Here is a 15,033-nt window from a genome sequence, read left to right on the forward strand (position 1 = left end):
TTCTACTTGCTATCTGCTTGAAATTTCTACTTGCTTCTACATGGCACTGCAGAATGGGTGTACCCTGCCTTGTTCAGGACCCTGTACCTTGCAGCTGAAAATTAAATTCTGGACCTCCTTTCTAGTCTAAAGGATGATGTACCCACTCTATTGGTGCATTTCTATTCCTCCAATATTGTCACAGAAGAGAATAAAACTGGGCTCTGAGTACTTACCCAAAAGTGGAAACACATAAACATATACTTGAAGAACTTTAATTGCTACACTAAATCACCTTTTTCAACATAGTCCTCTCTTGACTCTTTCACTACATGCTCAACTTAACTCTTGGTGCTACTGCTTCTCCAAATCCACAATTTGTGCTAATCCTCCAGCAAACACCAGAGTTCTTATGCATATGTGAATCTGGTTGCCAAAATTACACAACACTCAAGTTGCCACCATGAAATATGTACCCATCCTCATCCTCCCAACTTTTGCCATATCAATGAGCTTATTTATTTAGCAAGACACTCTGTCCTCCATTAACTTTTTTGCTTATTTTGACAGATTTATGAAAAGTTTTTGAAAACATAATCCTCTGTAAAACAGCTGGAAAAATACTCAGTTGAATTCAGTAGCATTTATCAGTTCTATTGGGTAAACATGGTTGTAACACTCTGCCCCAATATGAATAAGCATTTCCCATAATTAAGAACTAAAGTTTGATTGTTTGTATTCAGTTTACTTTTACAGGTTAAATAACAATATTACATGCATGCTTTTTCACTGGGATCCCTTCGGAAATCCATTATATATTTCCACTTTTTAAAATAAAATCCATTATTTTCATTGATTAAATAATGGTATCAGCCCTACAAACTAGACAAGGCTTGTTTTGCAGGGTTTTGTCCTCATTTGTCATGTTTAAATAGGGCCACTGCATTTTAAAGATAAGACACCAGGAAAATCAGCTTTTCTAGGTGCTTTCATGTAATGCATTCAGTATTAATTGTCTCTTTGTACATTTTTGCAAGAGATTCATTACTTTGAGCATACTATTTTTCTGAATAAAATGTGTAATTATGAGGAAGTTTTCTGTCTTTTTAATCATATACTTCACCTGAAGTATATGATTCACCTCTATATGATTATACAGACCTCGACCTTGACAAAGTTTCCCAGTTACCACTTGAAATGTTGGCTACATGTGCTGACTTCCTGAGAGCTTCTGGCTTAAAGTAAGTCTGATGCCCAAAGCAGCAGAACTTACAAGTTCTGTGTCTGTCTGCCCGGAGGCACTCGTTCCTGCCTACTTCTCTTACTCTGGGGACTCATTTCTTGCTAGTTCATACCTGCAGCAGAGTAAAGCTTTTGTTCAAGTGTATTTTAACATTGTCAAGGATTGGGAAACTCTAGTTGTTACCTATCATGGAAATTTTGTCAGTGACTTTGCCAGGAACAGGATCAATCCCAGCTGCCATAGGCCTGAACACTGTAAACCAAATAATATCATAAGAAAAGTACATGTACAGAGAATTAAGCTAGCAATCTACTCATTAGTTTGTGATTTCAATTCCACAGTAGAACACCCCACACTGCTCTCAGGTGCAGAGTAGTGCAACAGCCCTGAAAAAAGAACTAAAAAAAAAACCTGAAAAAAGAACAAGATCTCCGCAGCCACCAAACCTTGGTCTGGCACCTCAGTCCCTACAAATTTCACTATCACCTCTGAAAAGTGCATTTAAGGTTTGCTTCTGAGTCACAAGCCCTCTATAGCTGAATGTCTTTCATTTTGAAAGTTTGAACTGCATTGCTAAAATGACACTTCAAGGTCTAGGTCAAAGAAAATTCTCACCATAACAACACAAATTGCTTGATACATAATTTGTCTACCAGTAAGGGGAAACTAGTTTAGAGTATTCTGTAAAGAAAGCATTCTACAATATCATCAGTGTAAATATTGCTTATGTTGATTTCTGTGTACAGAAAATAGTGCTTATTTTCAGGCAAATAAGAGTTTAAAATTTCCAGCATTTGTAAATGCATATTCAGAAAAAATATAATTTGAGAAAGTTTTATGCCCAAATTGAATTAGTCTTTTTCTAGTATTCATATAGTACTTAGGATGCAAAATAATATCTAGAATCCAAAGTCTGTTTTTCTACAGCCTGTTATTTTTAAACCAGCATTTTTACATAGCCTAGCAGTAAATTGTCATTCAAACACTGTCATTTTTAAACATTTCTTCATCACAAATTCTATTAATATGGATTTAGTCAAAGTGTACAACCAGTTAGCTTGAATTTCAAACTCATGTCAAAATATTTCTGTCATAATGAGACCAATTTAACAACATGGGATCTCATATCTCTACCTATGTAAAATGCCTGAGAGAGAAATAGAATTTTTCCAGCTGCTGCAAAATTAGGAGTCTGGATTAAACTAAGGTTCTTCTTTTCAGATGCTGGAAGAGCAGGTATCCACAACCAAACTTATCATATCCCCCCAGAGGAATCTAAATAACAATGATGTTGGGCTGGCTGACACTGTGTTAGGTAAATCATGTCTGTGAAGTAATTGCAATACACCAATACGTATTTCTGCATTTAGTACAGCAAAACCAACCAACAAACCAACCCCCCTAAAACCAAACCTAACCAAAAAAACCAAATCAACATTTGAATTTCATGAGTGAGTTAGTTTGATATTTGAAGGAATTATGAGTCCAAACGCAATTTCTAGTCCAAACTAAAGGCACCACTGCAAATTTTGACTTGGTCTACATAAACACAGAGGTTAAGTAATTCTGTAACTAACATTTTAGTTTCAGAGGAGCCAAGAGTAAGAAGTTAGGAAACTTATTACAGAAGTTTGTGGACTTTTGCAATGAGTAAGTACAGGGTGTACTGAAGTAAAATATGCAAAAATTTAGATAGCTTGCTAGAGTCTTCCAGCAAAATTGGTGGTGCAACTCTTGGTGGCAAAGGCAGCGTCGCTAATGAGAATGATTAAAATTGAGCGCATCTCAATAATAAAACTTCCATTTCTGAAAGTGTAGCTGGAGACAGCCAAGGGAGGAAAAAGCCAAATTATTTCCATCCCAGAATACCAAGAAGTACTATGCATGATAGGTTCTCATACATGTTTCTAAGACCTTCCTTAGAAATTTTTGACAATGAATAAATTAAGAATAGTAAATATGTCTGAAAATATATATATTTAGGATAAACAGTGAGACTACTTATTTGACTTCAATCATATGCTGATTTTTCAATCAAATTGAAAGAAAAAGTAGTCAAAGAGAAATAAAAATTGGTAAGCTCTGTATGGATTTGCTAAGGATAATTCATGCATACTATCTTCATATTTTTTATTGAGTAAGCTAGTATTTTACTTTAATTGTAGGAAATGCTGTCAGAAACTTATTAAACATTTGCTATAATATCAGAAGTCCTAGCTGCACTGTTCCTTATGCTTTTCTGCAAACATCTAGCTGCTGAAGGCAGATACTGTGCAGGTGGACCTTTGTTCTGGTCTGTATTTAACTGGAAACAATGTGTGCTGCATGGGCACTGAACTGTGCTACAGGGGAGCTACTTGCTGTTCCACACAGATGTAGCAGATTAACTCAGGACAAACACTTCTCTATCACAATATTGGAGTAAACTATCACATGCCTGCTCATTTTAAGACTCAAGCTTATATCTTTTCATGATCTGCATGACTAATATGCATGAGGCTAGTTTTCTATCATCTTTCATTGTTCTAAAAGCCCTCAGTTTTTTACTCTTTGAAAACAAAGGGAGGGAATGATGCAGCGACCCTCCAAAAATACATAATGATACATAAAGTAGAAAGGCAGAAAGCTGTTTAAAAACCTTTTGGCACAAGAAAAAATAATGATGAATAAGCTGTGACTGTTCAAAGGTTTCGAACCATCACAGGAGAGAAGTTCTAGAGAGACTTCAGCAAGATGCAGTGGTGAAACCAAAGTAGTTTTAAGAATGAACATGATAAATTTGGGCAGGTTTATCCAGGCAGGTTAACTAGGATATCACAGATCTAGATTTGCTAATGCGAGTTGTTCCCTCCAGTCTCTTAGTCCTGTGAATGAACACACATCCTGATCCTCACTCCCTGGCTTTAACTGATAGTCAACAATTAAATTCTAATTCTATTAATGTACTATAGGCTTACATATCCTCATTGCTTTATGACTGAAATGTACTAAAATAAAATTATTTCACATGAATTGCTTGTGTCTTTTGACACAAGGATCAAGCTGTGTTTGATTCATGAGGGATTCAGATTGAGGCATATGGAAAACACCAGCCCCTTGTAAACAGATTTTAAACAAAATTCCATGCAGGAGAAAAAAGTAATTTCCATCTTTGCCCATCAATAACTAAAAGTGACACAGTGTGTGCAAGACATGGGCAAAATCTAACATGGATTTTATATTATTATAGAATAACCCAGTTATTAGGCTGCAAGCAGAGAACTATAGCTTCTGTGGGCAGTGATGACTCACAGGATTGCACATATTAGTGAAGCCTTACATTTGCCCCTGCCAGTCCTGGGATTAAGAAATATGCTTGGGTTTTCTAAGCCCAGAACCTGTCATCACAGGACATATGTTAAAATATATTGGCAAACTGGATTGCTCTGAAATCTCATGAGACAAGAGACATTTTGCAACCTTTTTTAAACCACTTTTCTTCAAACCCCTTTTCTTCATGCAATGCACAGATTAACACAGCTCACGTTATCTTAGATCCAAGAATTTTACAATTCATTTTGAAGACACTACAACTCCATTCTGGCTCATGTCCTTATGCAATGATAAAAAAACGCCAAAGCATAGCAAACCTTTATATTTAAAAAAATGTACCTAGTTCAAACACCAGGAACAATTCTAAGTACCATGTGCACTTTTAAGCAGGAATTTAACATGAAGACCATTCTGGACTGAGACCTCAATATAATATCTAAAATGTGACGCATTTTTCTGCAAGCGATAATAATTTTTAGATGACTGCTCTCCAAGCTTAAAAAAAAAAAGAACAAACGTCCTGACATCATTTTACCTTCATTCAGGACAGTACATACATAGCTCAGCTGTATGTTGAACTATTATGTGATGCCTATGTGTGTATATATAATGGTTTATATTAATTTAAAATGTGCTAAAAGTGAATATACGACAATTTGAAAATATTAGACTTCCATGTAAACATTTTCTCTTTTGAATGCTGTGTTGCAAGACGTATCTATTTTTGATGCAAAGAAAACAACTCAGTAAGCTGCTGGCTTCTTAGTTTTCAAGGTAAGTATATTTTAGCACAGCTGTAGCAATGACACCCATGGCTGAGGTCTTGTTTTCCTTGTATTTTCTGGAGCAGAGCACTTGCTATTCTCCCGACATCCTGTTATTCTCCCAACATCTCCCTACATGGAACAGTGTTCCTCATGTTGGAGACGGCAGATCTGGATGCAGCCCTCCAGGTGGGTCTCATGAGAACTGAGGAGTGGGTCAGGACCACCTCCTCACCCTGCTGGTCACACTGCTTTGGATCTCTGGATACAGCCTGGGATGCAGTTGGCCTTCAGGCTGCAAACTCACATTGCCAATTTATGCCACTCTCCTCCTCCACAAACACCCCCAAATCCTTTCTCTGGGGCTCATCTTGATCCATTCTCCAGCCAGCCTGTATTTGTGCTTTGGATTGCCCTGACCCTGGTGCAAGACCTTGCACCCAGCCTTGTTGAACTTCACAAAGTTTGCATTAGCCCACTTGTCACACCTGTCCAGGTCCCTCTGGATGGCATCCTGTCCCTCCAGCATGTCCATCACACCACACAGCTTGCTGTCATCTGCAGACTTGCTGAGGGTGCACTTGATCCCACTGTCCATGCCACCAGCAAAGATTTTAAGCAGCGTCAGTTCCAACACCAACCCCACTGAGGTGCCCCACTCACCGCTGGTCTCCACTTGGACATCAAGCTGTTTGTTGGCTGCAGCTCTGGGCAGCCAATTCCTTATCCAGAGAGTATTCCATCACCAAATCTGTCTCTCCAGTCTGGAGAGCAGAATTCATGCAGGACAGTGTCAAATGCTTTGTACAGTTCCAGGAGGAATACTAGTTACAGGTAGGTGATATCAGGCACAATTGGCCCTTAGTGAAGTCATGTTGGCCTTTACCAATAATCTCCTTATTTTCCATGTGACTGACCATCAGAGGTTCCTTTGATGGTCTCAAATGCACTACAGAAACATCCATTCACATGCCTAAATACATTTAAGTATCTCTCATGGATGGCTTGCAATTGAACATCCTATGCATTTTATTCCTTGCTGTCACAGAAATTATTTTATCATTGATTAAATCTGTAAAATTCTTTTGGGGATTTCTGAAAAGAAATGCTCTTCTTTTGTCTTAATATTAGTTTCTGTTATTTACATGGCATTCTGAATTGTGGTAATCAAAATTATAGTTCTTACTTATTTCATTCTATCATAGAAGTATTAATTTATTTAAAAAATACATCCCTAACAATTTTCTGGAAAACTGATCATCTCGGAGCACATCATGAGAGGAAATTATTTTTAACTCATGCAGAGTTTTGAGTTGCTATAATCTTTTTCTTCTAGTCTCAGTGAATTCTGGGGGTTGGAAAGAACTTCCCATGGGTATGATTTTATTGCTATGACTTTATGGTAAGCACTGGGTCTCAGAGGAGATTATAGCTTCTAAGGTTCTCAAAATGTGTTACATAGATGAATACAACACATGGAAGCATTTCTTAGAAAGCAGTAGGTTCTGTATTACTTTCTAAACCAAAATTTGTAAGTTTATGGCTACACTTATACTTTATGTGATACTTTGTATTTATCTAAATATTATGAATGCTATTTCTTTCTTCTCTGAGTAAAATAAGGTACTTAATTAATTTATTCTGCTAAAGAAATTATGGTCACTATACCATTCCATTAATTATATCTAAACTTTCAATTTAGTGAAAAATAAACTTCAAACACCAGTCTCAAACACTAACTAGCCATACCCTCAAATGACAGTGTCCCTGCAACTATTTTAATCCCTGTACTGGCCCAATGCTTGCAATGTACTCGATTTGCCCCAGTCTTGGAAGAAGAAGGTGCCTTTCTCAGTGTCTCCAGAACACAAAAAACAGGTGCTGCAGCCAGGAAATCCATGCTTACTATGCTTGCTATGTCCAAAGAGATAATTTGTGTCTTGAGCAATAAGGCAAAATCTCCTTCAGAACCTTGACCAGATGCCATCTCTTAGAGAACTAAGAGCAGCCAGAATGATGCAGCAATATGAAGTCACAGTGACTGCCAGTGGCTCTGTTCTGTTCAGCTGAAGTTCCTCAACATATTCATTATCATAAAATCAGTAATAATAGGCAACTTATATAAAACATCTTTACTCTCTGTCTTTTTAATTAATCCTATTGCTACTCTTGGAAACAGCATATTTTTGTTTTCTTGAATAGATTACTACAGTTCTTAACTAAAGAGGTTACATTTAATAAAATGGAAAAAAATGTTGAAAAGGATCATAAGTGATTTAGAATTATTAGATCATGAAACCTTTTGAAAAATATGGAAAAAATAGGAATGGCTGTTTGTTACACAAACTAGTATAGCTGTTAATTACTGGTATCACTGAGTTTATAATCTACCATATTCTGGAGCGCAATATTTTAAGGTAAAATTCAGGGCTGAGCTAACATTAAGACAGAATATTAACAAAAGTGACAGATCCAAAAGGTGTAAGATGCAATACTAATTCCACATTTATCCAGGATGTGAAAAAGTGTCATTTATATGCACTGAGAATATCAATGATAACTGCATGCAAAAGGCCCAAGTGTCAGATTCTGCATCTGGGATGGGGCAGCCCTGGATGTATGGACAGACTGGGCCAATCTTGCAATGTACTCGATTTGCCCCAGTCTGAGAAGAATCAGGCACCTTTCTCAGTGTCTCCAGAACAAAAAACCAGGTGATGCAGTCAGGAAATCCATGAATCCATCCAGAATGAGTTACTGGAAAGCAGCACCACAGCAGACGACCTGGAAGTCCTGGTTAATGGTGAGCTGAACATGAGTCAGCAGTGCCCTGGCAGCCAGGAGGGCCAGCCCTGTCCTGGGGGACATCGGGCACAGCATCATCAGCTGGGCAAGGGAGGGGATTGTCCTGCTCTGCTCTGCACTGGGGCAGCCTCACCTTGAGTGCTGGGGGCAGTTTTGGGCGCCACCATATAGGAAAGACATGAAACTCTTAGAGAGCCTCCAGGGTGAGGACATGAGGTTGGTGAAGGGCTTTGAGGGAAAGCCACACGAGGAGTGGCTGAGGTCACTTGGTCTGTTCAGCCTGGAGGAGACTGAGGGGAGACCTCACTGCAGTTACAACTTCCTTATGAGGGCAAGAGGAGGGGCAGGCACTGATCTCTTCCCTGTGCTGCCCAGTCACAGGGCCCGAGGGAATGGCCTGAAGTTACGTCAGGGTTTAGGCTGGATATTAAGAAAAGGTTCTTCACCCAGTGGGTGGCTTGGGTACTGGAACAGGCTCCCCAGAGAAGTGGTCCCAGCATGAAGCCTGACAGAGCTCGAGAAGTGTTCAAACAATGCTCTGACACATGGTGTGTGAGGACTTGTCCTGTGCAGAGCCAGGACTTTGGACTTGGATGACCCTCGTGGGTCTCTTCCAACTCACGGCATTTAAAACTCTACGTGATAATACAGCAAAACCTAGCAGAAAAATAAAATTGGCATAACTGCTTTTCTTCCAGTCAATTTCTCTCCTTCTGCTTTTTTTTTTCTCTAAAGGTTTGATGGTGTAGAACTACTGTACATCAGCATTTGGGCATTGCTTTTTATGATAATAATTTTTGTCTTGCTGGCATTTCTTGCTTTCCACTTAGATTTTTTCTCTCTACCCTCAGATCTCCTGAGTCACAAGCAGAGACACTTGGAGAGTCAGACCAGCAATGAGGCTTTCTCTGTGTCTGTGTAACACCCCACTTCAGATCTAAGCTCATCATTAAGGGCACACAGAACTTAAAGGGATCCAGAAATGACCTCTTCCTGTTTCAAGTAACTATGCAGTCATATGATCAACATTACTAGTTAATTTACTAAATAGAAGTATCACTCATGATCTGGCAAATGAAAGCATAAATACTTCCTTTTATTAGTACTTAGTGTTAAAGAAACTTAATTCACAGTTAGAAACTTAAGGCAAGTTCATTTTTCCTGAGTTGCAAAGAATATTCAGTGAGTACATAATCTATTATCTACAGGGCTGGTTTTATACATAATTGAAATACACTGTGGAAATTATTAGTTAAGTGAACTAGCACCAATAGCAAGAGACACACAATGCTCTGATTAATTACTTTTAATAATGAAGCCAAAATGAAAATAAGTTTGCATCACAGGTTTCGCAGTACAAGATGAAGGAAATACAAATCATACAGGCAGACTATCTTCCATACTCTGGAAGAAAATCTTTCCTTGATTCACGAGGTGTAATAAGGTTATGTATGTTAAAACTGAAGCTGTTGCAATAATCGTTCACACAGCGAGAATTGAAACCAGTTCATTCTCCATTCGATCGTGCCTATCCTCAGCAAAGCCAATGGGCCTCTCCCACCTGGCTGCCGCGCCTTCGAACAGCTCACTTCCTCATCTTTACTACGTCTTCCTTGCTAGGCAGGATCGATCTGCCTTTTTTTTTTCTCCCCAAAAGAGAAATGCAAGCAGAGAAAAAAATGACCGAAGGGCAGTGAACACTTTAAGACAGAACCTTTCGGGGAGGCCTTGAAGCCAAACATCACCTTCCTGCCACTGCAGGAGCCAGGGGTACAAGAGCTGTGCCCCATCACCACGGGGATGGCCGCTGCCTTCCCCTCCTCTCACCGCCTGCCCATCCCTTCAGCCCGCCCGCTCGCTGCCGGCCTCCATCCCGCAGGTGTTGCACTTGCTGCGGCCGCCCCCCTGCTTCCGACAGACCTCTCTTCCTGGCTCCCCAGCCCTCATTCCCACTAACTCCCTTCTTTTGGAAAACGTACGTGTTCCCCAAGGAAGCTCTCTGCTGTGTGCCTGCCTCCCGCCTCCAGGCCGCCCCCGCCCGTGTGCCGCTACCCCACCAGAGGAAGGCCAGGGCGGGCCGCTCCAGCCCGCCTGAGCGCCACACGGACCTGGGGACCGCCACGAGTCTGGGCGCAGAGAGGCGGAGGCGGCAGGGAATGCGGATGAGGATAAAAACGAGGAACCCGCCGTGCCTAAGCGTGGCCGTGGGGATTTTGGCGCGGCGGCTTCCTTGTCCTCCGGCTGCCGCGCCTGCCTCCTGCCCGCCCGCCTCCGGCAGAGATGCTGCTGCAGGCGGGTGGGTGGGCGCTCCTCCCTGCGTCAGGAGGTGCGGCTCCCCCGGCCCGGCGCTGCCCTCCCCTTTCCTCTCCCCCCGCCGCTTTTATGTCTGTCTTTAAACGCCGCCGCAGTGAGGGCTGGGCACATGTGGCTGCCACCGCCTGCCCGCCGCTGAGCCCCGCGCCCGCACGGCCCCGCTCGCCATCCTCGCCCGCGGGGGCACCCGGCCCCCCCTTTCCGCAGCTGGCGCCCGGCGGGCGGAGGTAAGGCATGGCACAGCAAGGCAGGGCAAGGCACGGCACGGCATGGCAGGGCACGGCAAGGCAGGGCACGGCACGGCATGGCAGGGCACGGCGCTGAGCGTGGGTGCGCGGGGCGGCCCGCGCCTTCCCAGCCCTGCCATGCGGCTGGGGCCGCGGGGAAGCGTGGCCGCCTCCGTGTGTCGCCGGGCGGGAAGGGGCAGGATGTACGGGGGGTTCCTTTCCGCCCGGTGTCCGCCTTCCTGCGGGCCGGGGTCCCCCCAGCCCACCCGGGGCTTTCGCCCTGGTGCCAGCCTCTCGCTGGCGCGGAGAGAGCCGGCGCCTCGGGAAACAATAGCGAGCGCCGGTTAGAAGCCGCCCATGTGTTTTAGCTCGGCGGTGGGTTAAAAGGATGCACGGGGCTGTTTTAATCAGTTTTATTATCATTATTGCTATTGGCATGGACGAGGAACTTATATCTTTTTCCGAGTGAAAGAAATTTCATTCATCTCCCGTGTGTTGCGTAAAAAACCTCAGATGCATGTGTAGCGCGTGTTCCGGGCAGCGCGGGCTGTCTCCCCCGGAGCACCGCGGTGATGCATGCGCCTCGCCGCACGGACGAGCCCGGCTCGGGGGGAGCCGGCCGCTGAGGGAGCCGGGTACCGCGGGAGCGGGGTCCATCCCCGGCATGTGCCCGGGCGGACGCGCTGCGTTTTTGCTGCGGAGCGTGGGCGTCGCTCGGGGGGCCGCCCGGAGCCTCCGGCGCCGCGCCACCCGCGCCTCTCGCCCCGCCAGGGCGGCGGCAACCCCCGGCCGGGGGCTGCTGCGCCCCGGTGTCAGCCATGTTTGGGTGGGTATGGTAATGAAGACCTTCTCCCCACCTTTGTGCCTCTGGGATTTATTTTCTGTGCGGGATTTTGATGGTTGCTGCCCGCCGTGTACTACGACATGTCCACAGGGTCGATTCATACCTACGGTGTTCTCCCAGTGATTCTTTTTCTATTCGATTTGCTTATTAATCCTTCTAATTTTCTATGCCCGCATTGCCCGGTTTTGTTCTCGTTTTCTCGTTTAGAGCAAAGTGGAATTTCTTCGTAAGGCTTTGCTTTTGTTGTGGAAGTAAATGAGATGATTGTAATATGTCTGCACAGTCACACTGATCTGGCACACGTGAGAGTTGTGATGGGATTTCATCTATTTAAGTAAATTGCACTGTGTTTTACTTGCTAAAGACCACATTATCATCAACGATTTTATTTTCAGTGTGCTAGTGCTGCATAACAAGCTCACTGCTGTAGTGTTGTTTTCTAAGATAAGTATAATAATTTCTAAATACTCTATTACCATCTGTGTGTCACTGTGGAGTACTATAGAATATGGACCCGATTTCCCCCCTACAAAGTGTAAATGAAGTAAAGATTTTGTTATCTGATGTCATATAAATGTATGCTGGCTGTATTGTGCAGGCAGCTTTCTCCATTTGATTAAAAAGCGATGACAACATAATCAGTTTCTGTCTATTTAACAGTATATTTCCGATCATCTGCCTAACCTTAGAAAGGAAACCATGAAAACTACTTAGGAAAGGTTGCTTAATTTCATTTTGGCTAATATACAAGTGGTTTTTTTTACCCACACCCCATATTAAGATAACCATAGACTCACAGCCTGCGCGCAGTGCATATTGGACACTCCCTTCAGGCTCAGCTCTGCACTTCAGACTCAAGAACAAAAAATCTCATTGGTTTTGATCTGTGCATGAAAAACCAAACCATTCATTGCTGTTCAGATGTGTCACCAGTACAGGAAACTGAGGATGTGAAACTGCCAATGTATCTTGAAACTAGTTTTACAGCATGATCTGATTCCTTTTGACCTTTCATGTCTTGTCATTCTTACTGTTGTCTTTTTTTCCTATTGCAAAAGCCCATATGCACAAAATGTTTCAAATGCTGAATTAGTCAGAAAAAAAAATCACAAATTATTCAGAAACACAATCTACTGATTGCACCTTTTCCTTTTGATTTAGATGACATTGTTGAGGAGTAGTCACTGCTCAAGTGGTATGGAATTACCACTTGAATTCGTGGTAGAATCTTTCTGGGAAGATTTTTTTTTTTTTTAATTCTCTAGAATAGCGTACCAGAAGTGTACACAACATTAAGGACATTTTTACCTGTTTTCCCAACTACTTTCCATTCTTCTGACCATTTCACTCATCTCCATTACTAATGTTCTTAAAAGACAAAATGCCTGTTGATATTGGAAGAAGTTTTCAGTCTCAAATTTTAATAGATCAGCATAGTAGTGGTAGCAGCTTTTACACATGACTTTAGAGATCTCTGAAATCTCAGTTGCAGAATAACTTTGACATATCAGCAGGTGGCTGCTTGGGCAACTCCTTTTGTCCTTGAAAATGGATTCAAGGTAACCTTGCCATTACTCAGGAAACACATTGAAGTAATTTAGGGAAAAAAAAAAAAGCATAATTGACAAATGACAACCAAATACTATTCCACTGAAGAGCTGGAAGCACAAATCCTGGTGAGACGGTACAAAGTGGTGTGAAAATGCAGTGATAACTGCCAGAACAGTTGCATTAGGCAATGGCAGCAACTGGACTGAGCTTCCCATAAGCCTGCACTGAAAGAGAGCTCTGCATTCTTATCCTTCACTCCTAAGGCTAGGGATGCCTTGTTTGTGTGGAAGAAAACAAAGAAAAAGTTAGTGTAATGTTGTGGACAGCAGTGCCTCGAGTCTTGGTGCCAGTAGTCTATTTCCCACTTTGGGGAAAGAGTTTCTTGCTGCTGACAAATGATAGTTTTGCATTTCAAGTGTCAGAAATGTGTACTGCAATACTAATAATTCACCTTAAGCTCACCTTAAGCCAAAATGAAGAAGGGATGAAAACTGTAGTAGGACGTTTACAGTGTTCATAACTTGAAAGCATGATTTGTGCAATGAAATCAAATAATCAGATGTGATGAGAAGTAAGATTTCTGCTAAAGTATATGTTCAGTTAGGCTTTTTGCTTGTATATAAAAAAGAGGAAGAAATAATCATAAATTGTTCCCAAGGACAACTTGATTTACTTATTGATGCATTCTGAAGCACAGAGGTCAGAGAATTAGGGTCTCGGGGCAACTATGTATCTGGTAATATCTAATTTTCAGTAATTGATTTTGCAACTTAAGTAACTTTAATACTTTATTGAAATAGCAAACATACTTTTGCAACCTCTCACTTCTGAGAAGTGTGATAAAATTGTACAATAAATTCACGGTTCTCTTGTATCTTATATGATGAGTTTAGAATATGGATATTTTGTTTCAAGTTGCCAATAGTTACACCTTTTCAGTTTGACCAACCAGGGGTAGAATTTCTTCATAATTGATGATATTGCTTCACTTGAAGGAGTGGTACCACTAAATTTGTTACTTCAATGAAGTACGTATAAGAAAAGACCACCGAATTAGTGATATACTTTCTCCATTTGAAAAGGAGGTTGCAGTTAGCTTATCCTGTAAGTCTCTGAAATATTTAAGTCAGGTTTATTTGTGAGAAGAAAATACTGAGAAACCTGTACAGAAGCGAGAAACTACAATAAGGCAAATTAATTCTTTAAAGATTATGTGCAGTGAAAAAACCCTCTGACATTTAAGAGCTCTAAAGTTGTAACATGCTGTCTCTAGATGTTTCTGTTGGGCCAGGGATTTGGCAGTAGTCATACAAGCTGTTAAGATCAAGTTTATTGATAATGAACAAACCTGGAAAAGAAACTTTGCTGATTTTATTGTGTTTGTTCTGTAACAGTAGGAAGTATTCTCCTGTAACTAAAATTTAAGGAGACTAATCTGGACCAGAATTTTTTTGCATTTGAGTCTGTGCAGGGTTTTGTTGTAGGATAAAGCCACGAACGATATTTTGTACGAACGGAGAACAAATTTCCCAGCAGTATGAAACATGCAGTGTCACTGAAGACTGTATAACCTGTATGTGCAGCAGGTGTGAATTCAGTCTGGCATTTTTAAATAGTTTTCCTGTAATATAAATGATTCTGTTGTAGACACCAGAATAAAAACTTTCTTCTGATGCATTTAAGTCTCTCATAGCCCACAGAGCTCTTATTTTTTTTTAGTGTTGTGAATGTGTAACAGATTTCTCTGCATTCTTCAGTGATGTTTTCTGAGACATGCTAATACAAGTATAACTGTATAGAATATAATTATCTTTAATTGCAATTGAGTTAAGCACCTATTGAATCTAAATCTTACTGACAGGCTGTATTAAACTAGGTAGGGAAAAATGCAAGCTCATGTAGTTCATGCTGAGGAGCAGCGTGATGGTTGCTTCAGTTTATAGCTAGAGATGGGCTTGACTAGGCAAAAAGGTTATGGTGTGTATTCCTATTTCC

At 41.5% G+C, this 15,033-nt stretch overlaps 1 protein-coding gene across 1 annotated transcript in view; it reads left to right on the forward strand.

Annotated features, from left to right (window-relative positions):
- The first annotated feature begins 10,413 nt into the window (after nucleotides 1-10,413).
- Nucleotides 10,414-15,033, forward strand: part of SLC6A15 (solute carrier family 6 member 15) — a 35,130-nt gene continuing 30,510 nt past the window's right edge. Inside the window, exon 1 of the mRNA XM_005480655.4 lies at nucleotides 10,414-10,643. The gene's annotated coding sequence lies outside the window, so the exon portion shown is untranslated. The remainder of the gene's footprint in view (nucleotides 10,644-15,033) is intronic.

Source organism: Zonotrichia albicollis, chromosome 4 (genome assembly GCF_047830755.1).
Source record: "Zonotrichia albicollis isolate bZonAlb1 chromosome 4, bZonAlb1.hap1, whole genome shotgun sequence".
In the NCBI taxonomy this organism is placed as follows: domain Eukaryota; kingdom Metazoa; phylum Chordata; class Aves; order Passeriformes; family Passerellidae; genus Zonotrichia; species Zonotrichia albicollis.